At 45.8% G+C, this 10161-nt stretch overlaps 1 pseudogene; it reads right to left on the bottom strand.

Annotated features, from left to right (window-relative positions):
- Positions 1 to 1447: 1447 nt before the first annotated feature.
- LOC127919885 (ankyrin-2-like) lies at positions 1448 to 10112 on the bottom strand (annotated as a pseudogene).
- Positions 10113 to 10161: the final 49 nt, after the last annotated feature.

The following is a 10161-nucleotide window of genomic DNA, read 5'->3' as shown; positions in this document are numbered from 1 at the left end:
CAGGAACCCACAGGTAACTAGACCAGGTGTTAGTAATAGTATATTAGCATAGCGGCCAGGAACCCACAGGTAACTAGACTATAGTTAGTAATAGTATATTACTATAGCATAGTGGTCAAACCCAGGTAACTAGACCAGGTGTTAGTAATAGTATATTACTATAGCATAGCGGCTATAGCAGGAACCCACAGGTAACTAGACCAGGTGTTAGTAATAGTTATATTACTATAAATAGACAAGGTGTTAGTACAGTATATTACAGGAACCCACAGGTAACTAGACCAGGTGTTAGTAATAGTATATTACTATAGCATAGCGGCCAGGAACCCACAGGTAACTAGACCAGGTGTTAGTAATAGTATATTACTATAGCATAGCAGGCCAGGTAACCCACAGGTAACTAGACCAGGTGTTAGTAATATTATATTACTATAGCATAGCGGCCAGGAACCTACAGGTAATTCTAGTAATAGTATATTACTAGCATAGCGTGTTACAGGTAATAGTCAGGTATAGTATATTACTATAGCATAGTGTCAGCATAGTGGTCAAACCCATAGGTAACTAGACAAGGTGTGTTAGTAATAGTATATTACTATAGCATAGTGGTCAGGAACCCACAGGTAACTAGACCAGGTGTTAGTAATAGTATATTACTATAGCATAGTGGTCAGGAACCCATAGGTAACTAGACAAGGTGTTAGTAATAGTATATTACTATAGCATAGTGGTCAGGAACCCACAGGTAACTAGACCAGGTGTTAGTAATAGTATATTACTATAGCATAGTGGTCAGAAACCTACAGGTAACTAGACCAGGTGTTAGTAATAGTATATTACTATAGCATAGCGGCCAGGAACCCACAGGTAACTAGACAAGGTGTTAGTAATAGTATATTACTATAGCATAGCGGTCAGGAACCCTACAGGTAACTAGACCAGGTGTTAGTAATAGTATATTACTATAGCATAGCGGCCAGGAACCCACAGGTAACTAGACAAGGTGTTAGTAATAGTATATTACTATAGCATAGCGGCCAGGAACCCACAGGTAACTAGACCAGGTGTTAGTAATAGTATATTACACAGAACAAGGCTAGTCAAGCGCCATTGTTGTATGTTTAAACCATGCAAATCATTGGCCTGCATACTGTATTTGTAAACAAAACAACAATGTAATTGATTATGTTCTTCCTGGACGACAGGTAGTTATGAAGGTTAGTTTAATGCAGAGGATGTCTTTGTCACTACCAACAAATGTAATCAATTAAAAAAATTAAAAATAAACTCAGCTTACATTTTTTGTCACTCTTGTCACTCTGTAAGAAAGGAGGGTTCAATACGATCAGCGAAGAAACATAAATCAGGGTTTTAAAAATAAGTGTTTTAATTAACATTTTATCAAATTTTAACGAGAAGAATGTTCCGAAAAGGTGTAGTTGGTTACCTCGTCATCTGCGTCTAGGTCTGAATCAGACTCCTGAATAGGACACCAAGGAGAGAAATAAAGAAGGCATTCAGTCAGATCTGTTTTGGGACAGCATTATTTACACTGAGTCTGATCTGTTTTGGGACAGCATTATTCATGTTGAGACAGATCTGTTTTGGGACAGCATTATTCACACTGAGTCAGATTTGTTTTGGGACAGCATTATTCACACTGAGTCAGATCTGTTTTGGGACAGCATTATTCATATTGAGACAGATCTGTTTTGGGACAGCATTATTCACACTGACTCAGATTTGTTTTGGGACAGCATTATTCACACTGACTCAGATTTGTTTTGGGACAGCATTATTCACACTGAGTCAGATCTGTTTTGGGACAGCATTATTCATATTGAGTCAGATCTGTTTTGGGACAGCATTATTCACACTGAGTCAGATCTGTTTTGGGACAGCATTATTCACACTGAGTCAGATCTGTTTTGGGTCAGCATTATTCATATTGAGTCAGATCTGTTTTGGGACAGCATTATTCACACTGACTCAGATTTGTTTTGGGACAGCATTATTTACACTGAGTCAGATCTGTTTTGGGACAGCATTATTCATATTGAGACAGATCTGTTTTGGGACAGCATTATTCACACTGAGTCCGATCTGTTTTGGGACAGCATTATTCACACTGACTCAGATTTGTTTTGGGACAGCATTATTCACACTGAGTCAGATCTGTTTTGGGACAGCATTATTCATATTGAGTCAGATCTGTTTTGGGACAGCATTATTCACACTGACTCAGATTTGTTTTGGGACAGCATTATTTACACTGAGTCAGATCTGTTTTGGGACAGCATTATTCATATTGAGACAGATCTGTTTTGGGACAGCATTATTCACACTGAGTCCGATCTGTTTTGGGACAGCATTATTCACACTGACTCAGATTTGTTTTGGGACAGCATTATTCACACTGAGTCAGATCTGTTTTGGGACAGCATTGTTCATATTGAGACAGATCTGTTTTGGGACAGCATTATTCACATTGACTCATCTGCTTTGGGACAGCATTATTCACACTGAGTCAGATCTGTTTTGGGACAGCATTATTCATATTGAGACAGATCTGTTTTGGGACAGCATTATTCACATTGAGTCAGATCTGTTTTGGGACAGCATTATTCATATTGAGTCAGATCTGTTTTGGGACAGCATTATTCATATTGAGACAGATCTGTTTTGGGACAGCATTATTCATGTTGAGACAGATCTGTTTTGGGACAGCATTATTCACACTGAGTCAGATCTGTTTTGGGGGACAGCATTATTCACACTGAGTCAGATCTGTTTTGGGACAGCATTATTCACACTGAGTCAGATCTGTTTTGGGACAGCATTATTCACACTGAGTCAGATCTGTTTTGGGACAGCATTATTCATATTGAGTCAGATCTGTTTTGGGACAGCATTATTCACACTGAGTCAGATCTGTTTTGGGACAGCATTATTCACACTGAGTCAGATCTGTTTTGGGACAGCATTATTCATATTGAGTCAGATCTGTTTTGGGACAGCATTATTCACACTGACTCAGATTTGTTTTGGGACAGCATTATTTACACTGAGTCAGATCTGTTTTGGGACAGCATTATTCATATTGAGACAGATCTGTTTTGGGACAGCATTATTCACACTGAGTCAGATTTGTTTTGGGACAGCATTATTCACACTGAGTCAGATTTGTTTTGGGACAGCATTATTCACACTGAGTCAGATTTGTTTTGGGACAGCATTATTCACACTGAATCCGATCTGTTTTGGGACAGCATTATTCACACTGAGTCAGATCTGTTTTGGGACAGCATTATTCACATTGAGTCAGATTTGTTTTGGGACAGCATTATTCACACTGAGTCAGATCTGTTTTGGGACAGCATTATTCACACTGAGTCCGATCTGTTTTGGGACAGCATTATTCACACTGAGTCCGATCTGTTTTGGGACAGCATTATTCACACTGAGTCAGATCTGTTTTGGGACAGCATTATTCATATTGAGACAGATCTGTTTTGGGACAGCATTATTCACATTGAGTCATATCTGCTTTGGGACAGCATTATTCACACTGAGTCAGATCTGTTTTGGGACAGCATTATTCATATTGAGACAGATCTGTTTTGGGACAGCATTATTCACACTGAGTCAGATCTGTTTTGGGACAGCATTATTCACACTGAGTCAGATCTGTTTTGGGACAGCATTATTCACACTGAGTCAGATCTGTTTTGGGACAGCATTATTCATATTGAGACAGATCTGTTTTGGGACAGCATTATTCACACTGAGTCAGATCTGTTTTGGGACAGCATTATTCACACTGAGTCAGATCTGTTTTGGGACAGCATTATTCACACTGAGTCAGATCTGTTTTGGGACAGCATTATTCACACTGAGTCAGATCTGTTTTGGGACAGCATTATTCAGTATGAGCCAGATCTTCAGCGTTATTTCATTTCATTCCAGGTGTGTTCAGCATTATCATTATTTAATGTAAATACACATTGTGTTCAGTCCAGGTGTGTTCAGTCCAGGTGTTCAGCATTATCATTATTTAATGTAAATACACATTGTGTTCAGTCCAGGTGTGTTCAGTCCAGGTGTGTTCAGCATTATCATTATTTAATGTAAATACACATTGTGTTCAGTCCAGGTGTGTTCAGTCCAGGTGTGTTCAGTCCAGGTGTGTCCAGGTGTCTTACCTGCAGTAGGTGGGCAGCGTGATGTTCAGGTTGCAGATTGCCTTGTGGGTAAGACTACGGTAGGTGCGGGGCTCCTTGGTGAAGGACAGTCTCCCACAAGGCTCCTGGGCGCAGTCACGAATCTGTCAATCAACCAATCAACCAATCAACCAATCACTGGAGACTCATGGAATCAGGTGAGCGTGGGAATATTAGCAAGGAATGTGAAAAAACATTCTGGTATATTATACTGTATAATCAAACTAATTAAAATACATACTAAATTATATACCAGTGTCTATGATGCATTCTAACTTATTAAAATAGATATTAAATTATATACCAATGTCTCTGATGTATTCTAAACTATATATCAGTGTCACTGTTTCCCAGTGTAGAAGTCCATTCAGATCTAAAACCTAGTGGACAACTACGTCACACTCTCCCAGCGTAGAAGAAGTCCATTCAGATCTAAAACCTAGTGGACAACTACGTCACACTCTCCCAGCGTAGAAGAAGTCCATTCAGATCTAAAACAAAGTGGACAACTACGTCACACTCTCCCAGCGTAGAAGAAGTCCATTCAGAACTAAAACAAAGTGGACAACTACGTCACACTCTCCCAGCGTAGAAGAAGTCCATTCAGATCTAAAACAAAGTGGACAACTACGTCACACTCTCCCAGCGTAGAAGAAGTCCATTCAGATCTAAAACAAAGTGGACAACTACGTCACACTCTCCCAGCGTAGAAGAAGTCCATTCAGATCTAAAACAAAGTGGACAACTACGTCACACTCTCCCAGCGTAGAAGAAGTCCATTCAGATCTAAAACAAAGTGGACAACTACGTCACACTCTCCCAGCGTAGAAGAAGTCCATTCAGATCTAAAACAAAGTGGACAACTACGTCACACTCTCCCAGCGTAGAAGAAGTCCATTCAGATCTAAAACCTAGTGGACAACTACGTCACACTCTCCCAGCGTAGAAGAAGTCCATTCAGATCTAAAACAAAGTGGACAACTACGTCACACTCTCCCAGCGTAGAAGAAGTCCATTCAGATCTAAAACATAGTGGACAACTACGTCACACTCTCCCAGCGTAGAAGAAGTCCATTCAGAACTAAAACAAAGTGGACAACTACGTCACACTCTCCCAGCGTAGAAGAAGTCCATTCAGATCTAAAACAAAGTGGACAACTACGTCACACTCTCCCAGCGTAGAAGAAGTCCATTCAGAACTACAACAAAGTGGACAACTACGTCACACTCTCCCAGCGTAGAAGAAGTCCATTCAGAACTACAACAAAGTGGACAACTACGTCACACTCTCCCAGCGTAGAAGAAGTCCATTCAGAACTAAAACAAAGTGGACAACTACGTCACACTCTCCCAGCGTAGAAGAAGTCCATTCAGAACTACAACAAAGTGGACAACTACGTCACACTCTCCCAGCGTAGAAGAAGTCTATTCAGATCTAAAACCTAGTGGACAACTACGTCACACTCTCCCAGCGTAGAAGAAGTCCATTCAGATCTAAACATAGTGGACAACTACGCCACACTCTCCCAGCGTAGAAGAAGTCCATTCAGATCTAAAACCTAGTGGACAACTACGTCACACTCTCCCAGCGTAGAAGAAGTCCATTCAGAACTACAACAAAGTGGACAACTACGTCACACTCTCCCAGCGTAGAATAAGTCCAGTAATGGAGTGTTACCTTGATGAAGAGTGCGAGACGGTTCTCTTTGAACGCGTAGAAGCTGAAGACGTGATGCTGTCCACTCTGGTCAGAGGAACCAGGTTCCCAAAACAGTCTGCAAAGATAGGCTTCCCCAATCCTATTGTAGGGACAGACAGACAGACAGACAGACAGACAGACAGACAGACAGACAGACAGACAGGGTCAGATACCAATACCACCCCCTCACTTCACCTCTACATCTCTACTCCGGACCCCCTCTGTGAATTTCTTGCTTTTTCAGACGTTCCCCTCCTCCTCTCCTCTCTCTCCTTCCCCCACCACTCACCTCTACTCCCTCTCCCCTCCCCATTCCCCTACTCCCTCTCCCCCTCTCCTCCTTGCCCCCTCTCCCCTCCCCATTCTCCTCCCTCCTTCCCCTCCTCTCACCTCTCCTCCCTCTCTCCCTCCCTCTCCTCTTCTCTTACCCCCCTCCCCTCTCCTCCCTCTCCCCTCTACTCCCTCTTCCCCCTCCCTCTCCTCCCTCTCCCTCCTCTCCCCTCCTCCCCTCTCCTCCCTCTGCCCCTCCCCATTCTCCTCTCCTCCTCTCCCTCCCCATTCTCCTCTCCTCTCCCCCCTCTCCCTCTCCTCCTCTCCCCTCCCCCATTCTCCTCTCCTCCTTCCCCTCCTCTCACCTCTACGTCTCTACTCCGGGCCACCTCTGTGAAGTTCTCTTGCTGTTCCAGCGTCTTGTCCATCTCCTCCTCCCCCTCCCCTCTCCCCTCTCCTCCCTCTCCATTCTCCTCTCCTCCTTCCCCCCCTCACCTCTCCTCCCTCTCCCTCCTCTCCTCTCCCCCCTCTCCCCTCTCCTCCCTCTCCTCCCCTCTCCATTCTCCTCTCCTTTCCCCCTCTCTCCTCTCCTCCTCTCCCCTCCCCATTCTCCTCTCCTCCTTCCCTCCTCTCACCTCTACGTCTCTACTCCGGGCCACCTCTGTGAAGTTCTCTTGCTGTTCCAGCGTCTTGTCCATCTTGTCGTCCGTCATGCAGAAGCAACGGAGGCGGGCCTCGATGGGGTCCAGCGTCTTGGCGAAGATGACGAACTTGGCCATGTAGGGGACACAGATGATCTCTCTGTACAGAAACTGGGTAGAGAAAGAACTCAGCGCAGGGGGATGATCCTCCTGGATTCATCTCAATAGATCAACCAATCTGACAGTCTATCAGCCAGAACCTACAGCGCACCGGAGGGGGATGATCAATAATTCATCAATTGATAGATTCATTAATCAGTCAATAGATCAACCAATCTGTCAGTCAGTCTATCAGCCAGAACCTACAAGAGGCTAGATAATCAATCAACCTATCAATCATATCCAATGAAGAATCAATAATTCCATCAGTTAATGAATCAGAAAGAGGATGATGTTTTCACTAGAATGTCTAAAACAACAGACAGATGAAAACACACCAGTTTCACACATTACCTCGCTGACACGTTGGTGGTGAAGGACACACATTGGTTGATGAAGGTGAGGGGGGTGGAGCCAGTGATGTCCTCCCATTGGGCAGGAGTGGTCCCACCTAGAACACACACCAGGATGGAACTCTCCGGTAAACATATTCAACATATTTATGTGGGTTGACTGAAACCAGGCTTTGATGAATATCAAGAAGGTAAACATGACGACTCAAAATCAATCATTCAGTCAGTTAGTTAATCAATCAAACAGCCAATCAAACAATCAGCCAATCAACCAATCAACAGTCATTTCCTACGCACCAGTGATGCTGCAGAGCAGACGCAGAGTGGGCGTGTCCCCTCCAAACACGTTGCCTGTCCCGTCATTGGTCGAGCTTTTGGGGACAGGGATCGTCATGGTGATTGGCTTGTGGAACTTCCGCCTCCTGGGCTCCAAGGTGACGATGGGGCTAAAAGTAGCTTTGTTACCCAGAATCCTCTTCACCAGGTCTACGCTGATTGGCTGGGCCTAGGAGGAAGTGGACAAGAGTTAGGAAGTAGAAACAACGAACTTGAAAGTGTTCAGTTTGTCGCTACTAAATCAATTTTTGTTGGGCCAAGACCAACTTGAAAAATCTACACACACAGACCCCCCCACCCCCCTACCTGTAGTCCAACCCTGATCCTCTTAGTGAGAGCCCTCTGGGAACACAGCCTGGACTGAGGTACCAGAGTACTGCTCAACACAGACCCCCTCCCTACCTGTAGTCCAACCCTGATCTTCTTAGTGAGAGCCCCTCTGGGAACACAGCCTGGACCTGAGGTACCAGAGTACTACTCAGCACAGACCCCCTCCTCCCTACCTGTAGTCCAACCCTGATCTTCTTAGTGAGAGCCCCCTCTGGGAACACAGCCTGGACCTGAGGTACCAGAGTACTGCTCAACACAGACCCCCCCCCCCTACCTGTAGTCCAACCCTATCTTCTTAGTGAGAGCCCTCTGGGAACACAGCCTGGACCTGTCCAGAGTACTGCTCAACACAGACCCCCCACCCCCTACCTGTAGTCCAACCCTGATCTTCTTAGTGAGAGCCCCCTCTGGGAACACAGCCTGGACCTGAGGTACCAGAGTACTGCTCAACACAGACCCCCCCCCCCTACCTGTAGTCCAACCCTGATCTTCTTAGTGAGAGCCCCCTCTGGGAACACAGCCTGGACCTGAGGTACCAGAGTACTGCTCAACACAGACCCCCCCCCCCTACCTGTAGTCCAACCCTGATCTTCTTAGTGAGAGCCCTCTGGGAACACAGCCTGGACCTGAGGTACCAGAGTACTGCTTCAGAGTACTGCACCGCTCCTCAGGACCAATCAGCTGGCTGTCCTGCTTGATGCGCGACACCACCGCAAAGTATTGTGGGAAGTCCCTGGTGACGATACGGCAGATCCTCTTCTTCTCCAGCTCCTCAGGAGAGTCCAGCTCTGGGAGGACGAACCAATGGGAGGACCGGGAAACAGGGTCAGATGATACACAAGGACCAATCAGATTGAGCAGTCGGACAGACTAAATGTTTCCTAATCTTTGGTGAAAGAATAAGGTAGAACGATTGGTGGCTTGGTATTAACATGGCACCCGGTCCTGTTGCGTCCCTCATGCCTCCCTCCCTCACCCCTTTCTCACCCATCTCATCCCCCCCGTCCACTCCCCTGTCCTCCCTCCCATCCAGCTCTCCCCGTCCCACACCTTCCCACCCGTCCCCCATCCCTCCCCCCCGTCTCCCTCACCCTCGTCCATGCCGTTCAGTATTTGGTTGAGTTCCTCCTCAGTGTGTTCACAGTGATGTTCCTCCAGCTTCCCCATCTCACTCCTCAGAATCACCAGCTCCCGCTCCAGTGGCCGCAGGGCCGCGAAGTGAGGGATCTCCACAATCACAGGCCTGGAGGGTCAGAGGTCAGGGGTTAGAGGGTAAAGGTCGTGATGACAGGAGGACGATTCCATGGAAGAACACAAAACATCACAAGATGAGGGACAAAGAAATCCTGAGAAATTCCTGGAGGAGATTCAGCAAACAGAAGGATATGATATTTTGATGATGAGGAGGAGGAGGGGAGGAAGAGGAGGAGGGAGGGTCAGGTGACATACTATTCCCCGAACATAGAAAAATCACAACATTACAAAATGGGAGGAAAATAGATCGGGATAAAACTGAACTCAACGACACTGTAACTCAAATGTGGAGAAGGCTGGGGAGAAGATATGAGACCAGGTAACATGATGAGACCAGGTGTATATGGTGAGACCAGGCATATATGGTGAGACCAGGGTATATATGGTGAGACCAGGGTATATATGGTGAGACCAGGGTATATATGGTCTGGCTCGGTGGGTATATATGATGAGACCAGGGGCCGGGGTATATATTGTGTCCCCTCTCTCTCTCAGTGGTCTCCGTGCCTGGAGGCCCCAGCTGTAGTGTATTAGTTACCCCAGGAACTTGGTGCCTAGAGGCCCCAGCTGTAGTGTTTTAGTTACCCCAGGAACTTGGTGCCTAGAGGCCCCAGCTGTAGTGTTTTAGTTACCCCAGGAACTTGGTGCCTAGAGGCCCCAGCTGTAGTGTTTTAGTTACCCCAGGAACTTGGTGCCTAGAGGCCCCAGCTGTAGTGTTTTAGTTACCCCAGGAACTTGGTGCCTAGAGGCCCCAGCTGTAGTGTGTGATTTACCCCAGGAACTTGGTGCCAGGAGGCCCCAGCTGTAGTGTTTTAGTTACCCCAGGAACTTGGTGCCTAGGAGGCCCCAGCTGTAGTGTGTGATTTACCCCAGGAACTTGGTGCCTAGGAGGCCCCAGC

Source organism: Oncorhynchus keta, unplaced genomic scaffold (assembly GCF_023373465.1).
Source record: "Oncorhynchus keta strain PuntledgeMale-10-30-2019 unplaced genomic scaffold, Oket_V2 Un_contig_17791_pilon_pilon, whole genome shotgun sequence".
Taxonomy (NCBI): Eukaryota; Metazoa; Chordata; class Actinopteri; order Salmoniformes; family Salmonidae; genus Oncorhynchus; species Oncorhynchus keta.
The sequence above is the reverse complement of the archived record's forward strand: the minus strand, read 5'-3'. Positions and strand labels throughout refer to the sequence as shown.